Source organism: Meriones unguiculatus, chromosome 2 (assembly GCF_030254825.1).
Source record: "Meriones unguiculatus strain TT.TT164.6M chromosome 2, Bangor_MerUng_6.1, whole genome shotgun sequence".
NCBI lineage: Eukaryota > Metazoa > Chordata > Mammalia > Rodentia > Muridae > Meriones > Meriones unguiculatus.
In genome coordinates this window covers 126,501,307-126,514,512 of record NC_083350.1, presented here as the reverse complement: position 1 = coordinate 126,514,512, position 13,206 = coordinate 126,501,307, and the positions used below count along the sequence as shown (strand labels likewise).

Below are 13,206 nucleotides of genomic sequence, written 5' to 3'. Positions count from 1 at the left end.
TTTCATTGTGTTGGTCTTTTGTGTATCAGTCTCCATGTATTCTTTTTTGTTTTTAAATCTTATTCTCAGTTTACAAGGTTGTGTTGTTGTGCTTAGACTTGCAAATCATGCTACCCTTACCATATGGACCTTTGGCATTATGGTCAAGAAACATTTTCTCTGTATATTTAAATTAATGTATAACTTTACCAAAAGGTAAAGAAAAGTATTCCAGCACAGAGATCATCCAGTTTCTGTGCATTCAGAGCAACTGAGCTGATTTGTGCTGTGTACAAACTCTTAGCTGTAAATGAAGCCTGGGGGCCCAGGGGCTTAGCTAGGAAGGGGGCATTACAGGGGCTGGTGTCAGTAGGAATGAGGGACAAAGTTGGAGCAATGAGCAAAGGCACGTTTATATAAATGAATAAACTGTACTGCTAGAGCCGCAGGCTGATACGCATGTCTGCGCCCTGAAGACTAGCATCGAGTTGAAAAGAAAGTTCCTGGGGAAAATGCCCCCACATCCTGGAGTAAGCGCAGGGACACACACTAGACACAGCACTGTCTTTTTGTTGCCAATGGGGCTGGGTTCAGTTTTTATCCTCACTAAACTTCAAGTCTTGCTAAATAGCAAGGACTCTTTGTTTTCACTTCCGTCTTGCACATTAGAGTCCAAGAAGAGGGTCAGCATCTGTGTGTGTAGAAGCGTTGCTCTGTTCTCCTTGCAGACCCTCAGCTCTAATGTAGCAAATTCCAAGTCCCTTTTCAACTATTACATGTATTATATGGGGGAGGCTAGAAGATGGTTCAGTGGGTCAAAGTACTTGCTGCCCAAGCTTGAGGACTTAAGTTTGAGTTCATAGCACCCACATTTAAAGAACAAAAGCGCAGGCTTGGGGCACTGGAGAGTTGGTGCAGTGGGTAAGAACACTGGCTGTTTGTTCTTCCTGAGAACCTGGTTTGAGTCCCAGCACCCACATGACAGCTCACAACCATCTGTAACTCCATTTCCAGGACATTGATGGCTTTTCCTGGCTCTGCAGGCACCAGATGTGCACAACATACCTGCAAGCAAAACAGCCACATACATATTTTTTTTTTCTGTCTGTGTAGCTGTTCTAGAACTCACTATGTAGACCAGGCTGGCCTTGAACTTACAGAGATCTGCCTGCCTCTGCCTTCTTAAAAGCATACTCCATCCTGCCTAGCCATACACATAAAATTTTAAAAATAAAAACTAGGCACAACTGTATGGAGACCCTTAACCCCAGTATCCTGGAAAGAAGAGACGAGGGGCGGGGGGAGGGGGGGAGGTTGGGCGAGGGGAGGGGGTGTCCCAGGCTTCATAGGACCAACCTAGCTTCAGGTCTGGAACAAGGCAGAGTGACAGATCGTGGCTTCCTCTGAAACTGCATGCAGTGCTGAGAACACGCATGGTGCCATTGACTGCACGCAGTAACCCTGAAGGAAAGTAGAAAGCATGAAGATAGTGGGAAGGAGGCGGGTGTGGCCGTACACGCCCTTAGTCCCAGCTGAGGCAGGGTCTTTGGGTTGGAAGCCAGCCTGGTCTATATAGAGGATTCTAGGCCTAGGCAGGGCTACCCAGTGTGGGGGCTGCAGCAGCGCACTTCCTGCCAGGCTGCAGGCTGGCTGTTCTGGGCTAGCGAGGGACACTACTTGCTGAGGGTTCTGTTAGTTGTTTGCAGCTTTGGGCATGCCCCTGAGCATCTGGGTAGTGTGTGTGTGTGTGTGTGTGTGTGTGCGCGTGCGTGCGTGCGTGCGTGCGTGCGTGCGTGCGTGCGTATGTGCGCGCTTGCATGCTGTACTGTCTCAATAGTAATGACAATATAGAGGAGAAACCCTTCTCTGAAATGCAGCCTTTCCTGTGCTTCATTTTTTAAAATACCCTTTAAGGAGACTTGCTGTTCTTAAATCACTGACATCTTAAGATGTTTTTCGCAGCAACATTAGTCACTCAAAGCACAGAAAATTGGCATGTTTTGAGACAGGCCTCACTCAGCCAGGCTGGACTTGACGGAGGGTGATGCAGTCTTCCTGCCTTCTCCTCCCCAGTGCTGGGCTTACAGGTAGGAGCCACCACGCTTACACGGTTTCTCTTTTCCAGCCTCATACTCTGTATTCAGTTTCCTGTTTGTGCCATTCCTCCTTTTTCAGTTAGAAATCAGGCCTGTACTCATTGCAGGAGTGGGTAGGTCTTACCAGTCGGTCTGGGAGGCCCAGAATCAGTCTGAGGCCTCCTAATAACCCAGCTAGGACTCCCTATGGTGGTGACTGGGCTCTGGATCTGTCTCTGGCTGACGTTGAAGAGCAAGGCCAGCCTTCACAGCCTGTACATCTTGGAGAATTGTGGACTTAATTGACCACACTTGTAAGAATAAAAAAAAAAGTTTATAGTGTTCTGCTTGCTTACAAATCTACATCACAAGCATGGCTGGTTCTTGCAGAGGCCAGAGGAAGGCCTTCCATGCCCTGGAACTGGAGTTATGGGTGATTGTGAGCCACCATGTGGGTACTGGGGAAAAAACTGGGTCCTCTTCAAGAGCAGCAAGAGCCTTTTCTTTTTCCTCCCTATTTTCCACAAGACTCCCTACACATTGCCCAGTATTTGGCAGTGAGTCTGTTTTGAGGCACTGCTGGGTAGAGTCTCTCAGAGGACAACTCCATCAGGCTCCTGTCTGCAAGCTTTGCAGAGTATCATTCATAGTGTCAGGGGTTGCCATTCTCTGGTAGGGTGGGTCTTTGGTTGGGCCAGGCATTAGTTTGACATTCATTCCCTCAATCTCTGCTCTATCTTTATCCCTGCACAGCTTATAGGCAGGGTCAAATTTGGGTCAAAGTTTTTGTGAGTAGGTTGGTGTTTCCCTCCCTCTGCTAGGAGACTAGTCTAGTTAGAGAATGTCCTCTTCAGTCTCTATGGCTTCTGCTACCAGGAGTCTCTGCTTGAGTCCCCCTTATGTCCTCCCAGGAGCCTAACTAGACTTAGGTCTCCAGCTTGTCACAGAGCTATCCCAACCCTCAGTTTCTCTTTTCTCCACAAGCCTCTGTCCTCTTACCCTACCTTCCCTAGGTCTGATCTCCACCCTCCTAACTCTCTCTGCCCCCTCTCCTACCTTGTTCCCTCTCTTCAGCCACTACCTCTGTCTATTTTATCTCCCCTTCTGAGTGAGATTTATGCATCCTCCCTTGAATCCTCTGTAACTTATCCTCTTTGGATAAGTGGGAAGAAAGAGAAAAGGACCTGGAGGTGACAGGAGCCCCACAAGAAGACCAACAGAGCCAATTAACCAGGGCCCCTCTAAAACTGAAGCATCTACCAAGGACCATGCAGGAACTGGACCTAGGCCCACTACAGAGATGTAGCAGATGGGCAGCTTAGGCTTCATGTGGCTCCTCTAGTACAGGAAATGGAGAACTGTGTCGGACATGAACTCAACAGCTTTTGATCCGTTGCCCTGGTGGGACTGCCTTGCCAGGCCACAGGGGAAGAGGACATGCTCAGTCCTGATGTGACTTGATGAGCTGGGGTGGGTAGGAGGGAGCTCCCCTTTGATGAGGAAAAGGAGAGGTGGATGGAGGAGAGAAGGGGTGGGGCTACAGCAAGGATGTAAGGTGAATAAAAAAATGAAGTTAATACCTTCAGAAAGGAAGGAAGGAAGGAAGGAAGGAAGGAAGGAAGGAAGGAAGGAAGGAAGGAAGGAAGGAAGGAAGGAAGGAAAGAAAATAGTAAGGACTTTTAACTTCTGAGCCATCTCCAGCCCTCAAAATGTATCTTATAACAAAAATGTGAGAGGGAGAAAAAAACATAAGACGATTGGTTTATCATCCGAAGCATTCGTACTTGCTCACTTCTACGATAAAGGCTTAAGCTAGCGATTCTCCTGTTCTGCCGTACAGTCAGGACTGGGCTGTGTGGTGTCACCTGGGGAACAAACACGACAAAGTTGAACATTTCTGGGGAAGCTTGCTGTTCTGATGCAAGCGGCAGAGGTGGCTGGTTGCGCCTCATTCCAGCGCTTTCACATCCCAGGCCAGCGGTGGGTGTCTGGGATCGCTAGAGCTGTGACGAGACCCTGGTCAGCCCCTCTGCAGCAGCGTTCTGGCCCTGGGGGGGGGGGGAGGGGGGAAGGGCATGCAGGCTTCCTGTTCCGGGTTGGGAAGGAAAGCCCTATTTGGTGAGAGTGTTTTTAGGAGTTACTTACAACTTTGGGCCTATCCCTGAGTATCTGGTGTTGGTTTCATTTGATTAGTTCATAGTATCTTTTACAAAATTATTTTTTAAACCCTTCATTGATCCTTTGTGAATTTCACATCATGCCTCCCAACCCTACCCATTTTCTCATTCCTCCATATCTAACCTCTGCCCTTGCAACTTCCCCCCCAAAAAAGGAAACAGAATCTCCCCATGGAGGCTGCAATGTGTCCTGGCGTGTCCCACAGTACACCCTTTTGACCACTCATCGTTACTTGCAAATGTTCCTTGCGATGAGTCATTGGTCTGGTTCGAGGCCTCCGGCTTCTGCTACACCATCAATACTGGATCCTCCTGGGACTCCTCTGTTGTTGCCTGTGTCATGGAGATCCTGTAGCTTTGGTTCCAAAGGACCTGCCCCTTCACAAGCTCCAGCAGTTCATAGGTAGGTGTTGGGGCAGGCCACCTCAAAGCCCCGGATCTGGGCCTGGGTAGCAGCTGGATGGCAGCTGGGTGTTCAGCCCGCCAGCTCTCCTGCATATCAGGTATTTACATTACGATTCATTACAGCAAAATTACAGTTATAAAGTAGCAATGAGAATAATTGTGTGGTGTGGGTCACCACAACAGGAGGAACCGTATTAAAGGGCCACAGCAGTAGGAAGGCTGAGAACCACTGTGGTAAAGGAAGCCTGCTCTAATAGAGCTCCAAACTCCTGGAACAACATAGGGGGCTAGAGCTGCAGGAGGAGAATGGAGGTTGCAGCTTGGCCTGAGCAAAGCCATCTTGGGTCACAAGCTACTGTTTTTGTTTTTTTTTTTGTTTGTTTGTTTGTTTTGGGTTTTTTTTGCCCCTCCCACTCCACTTGCAGTTTCTCAGCGTCCTATGCACAGTCATCAGAGTGGGGTGTGGATCATTCTGAGCAGACCCTAGTGCAGCCAGCATTGGCAATGTTCGTGTGGGCTTTGATGCTGACTCTAGATAAGCTGGGTGTACTCTAGCTTGGATAAGAACCACTTCCGTCCTGACTGATACAGAAGCCCCTCTTCTAACCAGATTTCCAGAGACCTGCTGGTTTTGACCATACATCTATCAGTAACAGAATACAGAAAATACAACCTGTGCAGTCCTGTATCCGTCTGCCCCTAACATCCCACGGAGCCTTGGGATGTTCTCATGCTCAAGCCCAGGTTCTTTCAGAGTCCACACACATCTGGAGGCATGGGCCAGACACTGTAAGGAATGGGGTTTCCTGCTGACCTGCTTTATTGTGGGCTGACCCAACAGAGAAGTCTTCGGCCACATACAAAGCCATTTGAGTTCATAAAGACGCCCAGTGCTTTTATTCAGTACCCCCCTCAGGGGAGGCAGGCAGCTCAGAGATGTTCTGGAAGGCTGAGACCCCAGCAGTTGGGTCCTGGAACTCTGAGCAGGAATGAATAAGGGAATAATGAAAGGACCGACACTCGTACAGAAAAGCCAGAATCAGATGGGAGTTTAATAAACCTTGGCAACCCGGAACCTGTGTGTCTGTTACATACTGCAGAGGAAGAAAGGGCTTCTCTAGGGTTGCAGACTCAGTCTATGAACATGCAGGAGGAGGAAGCCATAGTTGCTGTCTTTACACACACTGGTCGGTCACTCGTAAACACCGAGATATGCTTTGCACTCCTTTGAGCGGGGCCACATGGGAAAGGGCCGGGATCTGAGCCTTGGAGTGCGCTGCTTGGCTGTGCCCACCCAGCAATGCAATTCCCTCAGGGTCTCACTCTCTGAGGGACTTGCACACGAAGGCCTTCCTCTGCCTCCTACGCTGAAACTGGACAAGGGATCCGTGGCCACAGCCTACTCCTCCCCTGACACTGAGCTGTAAGGCTCTGGAGAGGTCTAAAGAGGCCTGCCGCCGTGAGGCCCTTCAATATCATCACACATAGCTCCTCTCTGCCCAACACTGCCCCCTGGTGGAAGTGTGCACAGCGGTCTGAATTTCCAAACTTGACAGATTTTCCTACCCTAGGAGTCCGTGATTACCAACCAAGTCACAATCTCTGATTTTATATTTTACAAAAGCTTTTTTTTTTTTTTTTAACTTGGGAGCCTGGTGGGGAGGAGGAAGCCTGTGCCTTGCCATTAAGCTATATCCCTAGTCCTTCCTTTTTGTATTTAGTTTTTTGGAACATGGTCTGTCCAATTTCCCAGGCTAGCCTCTGACTTAAAATCCTCCAGTTTCCTGAGTCATTGGATTCCAGGCATATGGCACATCTGAGTCAAAGTACTGTGCTATACAAAAAGGTTAGAAGTGAGCACTGGGCCTTCTCGCACTTAACGAGGACTGGCCCACCCGCATGGAGGGACAGACAAAGTTTGGAGCACAAGATGAGTGGCCTGGGCAGCCTCTTGGTTGACCCAGCCTGGCCAACCAAGCTTAGTTTAAAGTGGGTCTTCAGCCTGGCACGGTAGTGCTCCACTGTAATCCCAGCATTCTGGGAGGCAGAGGCAGGCAGATCTCTGTGTTCGAGGCCAGCCTGGTCTACAAAGTGAGTCCAGGACAGCAAAGGCTACACAGAAACACCCTGTCTTGAAAACCCAAAAAAGTATATATATATATATGTGTATGTGTGTGTGTGTGTGTGTGTGTGTTATATTATATATATTATAAATTATATGTGTGTATTATATATATTATATAGTGGGTCTTCACATTACAGGATTTGGATTCTAGGCTTTTTTCTTGGCTACCTTGGAGTCTGAGGAAAGAACAGAGTCAAGAGAATAAAAAGGTGGGTGACTATGTATACAACTCATTTATCCAGAGTATACCTTGAACTCTCTATGTCCAAGACAACCAACCAATATCCCCCCTGACCCATGTTACCCACATTGTTACTGTGGGCTCACGAAAAGCATCTTGGAGTCATCACTGACACTTCTTTCTCTTGCCTTTCTAATCTGGCAGGAAATTTGGCCAACTCTTCCGGATATCTAGAACCCACATACTGTAACACTTCCCCGAAGGGTCTCCTCACATCTACCCTTGCTCCCCATAGCCTGTCCTCAGACCCCCAGTTCTCCACAGCCAGAATGAGCCTGTCAAGTCACCCCCTGAAGCCCTGCAGCAGCATTTCCACTTGACTAAGCTACATTCCCTCAAGGACAGGTAACATGGTCTGTGTCCTTCCTCCATCTCCTGTGTCCCAGGCTTTGCTGCTGGCTCTGGTGCGCTGCAGGCAGGCCCATCTTAGGGCATTTGCTCCGTTTCTACCTGGAAGCTCTTCCCCAGGCTGCCTTTGCTTAGCTCTCACCTCCTTTTTTTTGATGGACCCTTTAAATTGATTCATATTTATCATTCGTCATCATCCCCCACCCCCCCCAGAGACTGTCAGCCTTATGAGGGTTTATTTATTGATGTATCCGAAACCAGGCATTAAAATAGTGAATGAATGAACAAACAAATCCAGAGGAATCTCCCTACAGCACTGCTTATTAATTCTCTTGAAGAACCCCACCCCAGCCTTTGTTATCACCTTAGTGGGGAAAAAGCAGAAAGAAGGAAGAATGAAAGAATTATCAAAATTTAAGGTTGAAGGGCTGGAGAGACAGCTCTGTGATTAAGAGAATATGGCTTCTCTGGAGCCCAAGTGTGGTTTCCAGTACCCATGTCTGGTCCCTTAAAATCACCCGTAACTCTGAGTGGTTGCATTCCCCCAACACCCTCTTCTGGCACACATTTGACCTAAACACACAGATACACACACTCCAAATCTTTCTTTTAAAATTCAAGGCTGACTTTTGTCAACTGAAAGGTTCAACCACCTTCTCCTTCATCTCCATGACCTTTGCTCCTTTGGGGCAGGCCAGGGAAAAACACTGATAACAAACAAAGAACTGGAATCTGCCTGCTTGTAACTCCCAGGACTTCACTCAGGCAAAGCAGGAGAGATGCAAGAGTGGCCGGCTCCGGCCTGTTCCCACTCTGTGTGTCGGGGGGAGGGGTGTTGAATGTGCCCCTTCAGGTGTGTCCACGTGTGTGCATGAACATGTGGAGGCTGGAGGTTGCTGGCTGTCTTCCTTTATTGTGCTGCACAGCTTTGAGATAAGGTCTTCAGTGGTACTGGGACTCGCAGGTTTGGCGAGGCTGGCTGGCCAGTGAGATCCAGGGCTATTCCCCCTGCCCAGCTCTGGGATTATAGACCAACCACCAGCTTTCTATGTGGATGGGATTCAGACTCACATGCATGGCAGACATGTTACCTAGGCCCTCATTCTCTGCTTGTTTGTTTGTTCGTTTGGTTGCTTTATTGAGACAGGGTCTCACTATGTAGTTCTGGCTGTCCTGGAACTTGCTTTGTAGACCAGGCTAGCCTTGACCTCATAGAGATCCACCTGCCTCTGCTTCCTGAGTGCTGGGATTAAAGGTGTGCCACCACAGCCAGCCACTGTCCACTTAGGTACACACTTGTGCCACAGTTTTTTTCACCTGAGCAAGAGCCGGGTGAACACTATCAGTACAAGCATCTCTCTCAAGTCTTCAGCAGAAAGCTGGAAAGAAGGGACCAGCAGAAAGAAAACGGGATAAGAGAGAGGATTGGAGAGATGGCCCAGCAGGTAGAGCGCTGGCTGCTCTTCCAGAGGACCCAGGTTCAAATCCCAGCACCTACATAACAGCTCACACCTGCCTGTCACTGCAGCCCCAGGGGATCTGACACCTTTACAAAGACACACATTCGAGCAAAACACCAATGCATAGTAAATAAATAAATAAATAAATAGCCCGAAGACATTCAAACATACAGTAATTAAAACTATGTGAGGCTCAGGTTCATTTTAAAACAAAGTTGTAAATAAACAAAGTTTAACTTTCTCCTCAGCGACTACCTAAAAAGAGAGAAGAAAGAAGGAAATCTAAGGGAGTGCTAGCAATATCAGACAAACTAGAATTTAAGATGAAAAGTAATGGAGATGTAACTCAGTAGTAGACTGCTCGCCTAGCACACACACAGCTCTGGGGTCCACCCTCCCCCATCATCTTCATCATCATCGCCACCACCTCCCTTTTATATGCACTCACAAGGAAACGGGGCTTTGCTGTTTTGTTTAATCTGCTGAGGGCCAGAAAGATGTGCCAGCGGGGAAAGACACTTGCCTCAGCACCTGAGTTCAATCTCAGCTTCACAGAGTGGGAGGGGAGCGCCTGCTCCCACAAGTTGTCCTCCATATATAGAGCTTGGCACACACGCACATAGACACACACAACAAAATAAGTGGATAAATGTAAAAAGGGTTATCTATTGAGCGATGTACTCCAAAGAGAGGTTTCAAAGGTCATGAACTATAGGTTCTATGGCCACACTTTGAGTTTCATGTTCAAATTATGGCAGTAACACACCTCACCACTACTCACTCAGTGTTTTGTTTTGTTTTGTTTTGTTTTGTTTAACACCAGTTTTACTCACTATTCACTATCCAGCCAAATTTATTTTGATTAGTCTTGACCTTTGAGTGCCTGGATGTTTAGCATTCTATATGATCAGATGGGAAGCACACATAAACTCTTCTGCCCCACACTGAGATACACACATAGGTCTTCTCAAAAGCTCTGGTCAATGAAATGTAAGCTGGAGCTGGTTGCTGTCCCCACCTTCCAGGATCATTTGTACCTGAAAGAACTACAGGAAACTCCAAGCAAGGCTACAGACAAAAGGCATGCTTTTAGGAATTACCAACTCCTGCTAGGCAACGGTAGCACACGTTTTTAGTCTCAACACTCAGGAGACAGAGGCAGGCAGATCTCTGAGTTTGAGGCCAGCCTGCTTCCAGGACAGCCAGGGATATGCAGGAAAACACTGTCATAAACAAACAAAAGAATTATCAGCTTAGACATGGTAAGGAAAAGGTCTAATAATACATAACTGGTGAAGTTTTGTTCTCTAGGTTTGGACAGTTCTGGTCTTGGGGAAAGTGAGAAACTAAAGAAAGAGTAGGGGAACATGGTTTGCACACTGCGTTCAATGCTAGGCTCTGGAAGGAGGACAGGTCCGAAGAGAACATGTTAGAGAAATGTCTCTGTGAAGCTGTTCTGTTTTCTGCTAGCTGAGCAGCACGGTGATGGATGGGCCATGAGCCAAACAAACAATTTTGTTATGACAGTAATGGTTTTACTCATCAAAGCAAGTCACACCAAAAGAAGCCCTGATTGTTGGTCACCCAGCATGGTGGCACAAATCTTTAGTCCTAGTAACTCAAGAGGCAGAGGCAGGTAGATCTCTGTGAGCTTGAGGCTAGCCTGGTCTACATATCAAGCACCAAGCCAGCCAAGGTTTTGTGAGACCCGGTCTCAAAAATACAAAACAAAACAACTCCCACCCCACCCCCCAAAAAAAACACCTGTTGTTCTTTTATAGAGAATCCTTGCTCTCTCTCACAGCTTTCAACATAATAACATACAAAATTAATTGACGCATGGCACCACCATGAACTTCCGTAATTACAAATACCTCATCATATTTACAAAAGTGGTGAACTTTTCTTCCCTGTGTGGCATACATTGTGATGGCCATCTCCAAAGTGACTTACATTTATATTAGATTATAGTCATAAATCTTACAGTGTTTTTTAACATGCTCTATAAAAAAATTCAACCTGACCTTTTCCTTCCTAAAGACTTCTGCTGTGCCCAGGGTTTAGACGAGGTTTTCTGTCTCTTCCCTCCATCTTTTGGCTGTGCCCACCTCATTCGGGCCCAGTGCTGGTCCCGGTGAATCAATGATTTGTCTAACAAGTAGACGTTGGAGAAGACAAGCCTTCTTTTAACAGGCTAGCAAACTACATTCCTTTAGCCTTAGCTATGATGGAGGAAATTATTCAAGTTAGGAAAGAAGTAAGGCTTTCAAAAAAACGTACAGAACTTCAACAAATCTTTAATAAAACTACAAGGCTAAAAATTACATGTATGTTTTAAAATTAGGACAATTTTGTATTTCAGTTTATTTCTTTTGTATGTGTGTAAGTGTTTGTGTTTGTGTGTGTGTGTTGCAGCATGATCTGGCGCTTTGTATGTAATTAATTGCTTTGTTTTACCAGCAAGCCCTCAAGTATGTCAAGGTGATGCTGTGTTACCTTGCCTCCAATTATCCCTGATTGGCCAATAAATGCTTATATGGACAGGGCGGACGTGAGGTAGGTGGAGCTAAAGTTCAAGAGCTTGGAGGACAGAGGATCACGGGAGGGAGAAAAGAGAGGGTGAGGAGAAGAGAAGAAAAAGGTGGAGTGGCCATGGGTTCAAGAACAGAAGAACCACATGCCTGGGAGGAGCTTGTTCTGAGGATCAGTGTGGAGGAAAGTAGTCCAAATGAAACGCATGTGCAAGTATTTATTCTATTTGAATTGTGGATGGGAAGTAGCCCAGATAGAAATAATTAAAGCAAATGGCATGGGATGTGGGGCTGGAAGGTACAGATAGCTTAGGGGTTACTTTCTGCCCAGTTCCAGTGTATAGGCATATTAAAAATCTAACGGGTGTCTGAGTCTTCTGTTGATATGATAGTGAGTTAATAATGGCTACAATAATTATAATAATAGTAAATATTAATAGCAAATTTTCTACAACATGTATACGTGTGTGTGTGTGTGTGTGTGTGTGTGCACATGCCCTCAAAGCACACATGTAGAGGTCAGAAGAAAACTTGCAAGCATCAGTCTCCCCTTCCACCATGCAAGTTCTGGGGGTCAAACGTGGGTCATCAGATTTGGCAGCAATTGCCTTTACCTGCTTAGCCATTTTGCTGGTCCTGACTGAGGACAAATTTAAATGAAAAGATTAACCAGGCAAAACAGACGATAACTGGAATAGCCAGATGTTCGGGTACCCTAAATTAGAAGTTGAAGCAAGAGAAGTGGCTCCCAACGTTGCTTTTGTTGCCTCTCTCTATGGCTTACAGCAACCCTTAGTTATAGATTTACTCATAGCACTGGTCTCACTGTGGACCCGCACATATAGACCAGGCTGGCTTCAAAACTTGACTATAGTGGTTTAAATGAGAAATGTTCCTCGTAGGCTCATGTCCCCATTTGGTAAAGTTTGGAGAAGTTACGGAACCTTTAGGAGATGCAGCTTTGCTCATGAAAGTATATCTCTGGGGATGGCCTTTGAGGCTAATGGCCTCATCCCACTTCTTCTTGGCTCTCTACTTTCCTGTATGGAACTCAGCTTCCTGCTCTTGCCGCCACACCTTCCCCACTGTGGACATTCAGCCCTCTGGAAATGTTAGACTAAAATAAACTCTTCAAGTTGCCTTTGGTCGTGGTATTTTATCACAGAAAAAAGAAAGAAAGAAAGAAAATAGTAATTAATACATTGATGCCCTGCCTCTGCCTCCCACCTGTTGAGAGAGCAGGCTTGTGTCACTGTACCAGCTCATATTTATTAATTTCTGATTTTTTCTTTTTAGTACAAAGATAAAACCTAGGGCTTCACAAGTGATAGGTATGCCCACTACCATTCAGCTCTATTTCCAAGTCCATAATCATTAATCCCATTCATTCATTCATTTAACTTTCCTATGTTTTGTAAACAGCTTCATCAATTCCTTCCTCCCAGGCCTGTCCCTCTCAAGCCATATTCACGTGATTTCTGTTCCAGCTGCATATCTTGGGGTCAGACAATCTAGTCCTACTACTCTGAATCGCACCTGTGGTGAATTCCAAACCTACATCATCCTTCAGTCCAACATCTGCATGTTAAAATCTAACCGATCAACATTCCAGGCCATCTTCAGCAATAACTATTGGAAAAGAACAAACTGTGGCTTAAATAAATGTTAAAGATATATAATAAGTAATGGGGGTAATGGGGGCTGGGGTGCAGCCCAGGTGCTAGAATGCTTGCTTAGCGTGCAGGAAGCTCTGGGCTCACCGAGTCTGCTGTGGTGGCACACGCCTGAAACCCCAGTGCTCTAGAGCTCACAGTTATTCTCTGCTACACAGTAAGTTTGAGGATAGTCTGGGCTATTTAAGAGCC

At 46.6% G+C, this 13,206-nt stretch overlaps 1 long non-coding RNA gene across 1 annotated transcript; it reads left to right on the top strand.

Moving 5' to 3' along the window:
* The first annotated feature begins 4,179 nt into the window (after positions 1-4,179).
* On the top strand, positions 4,180-12,451 carry LOC132652450 (uncharacterized). The gene is made up of 3 exons (XR_009590033.1): positions 4,180-4,634; positions 6,899-6,970; positions 7,147-12,451. It is a non-coding gene; the product is annotated as an uncharacterized LOC132652450 (long non-coding RNA).
* Positions 12,452-13,206: the final 755 nt, after the last annotated feature.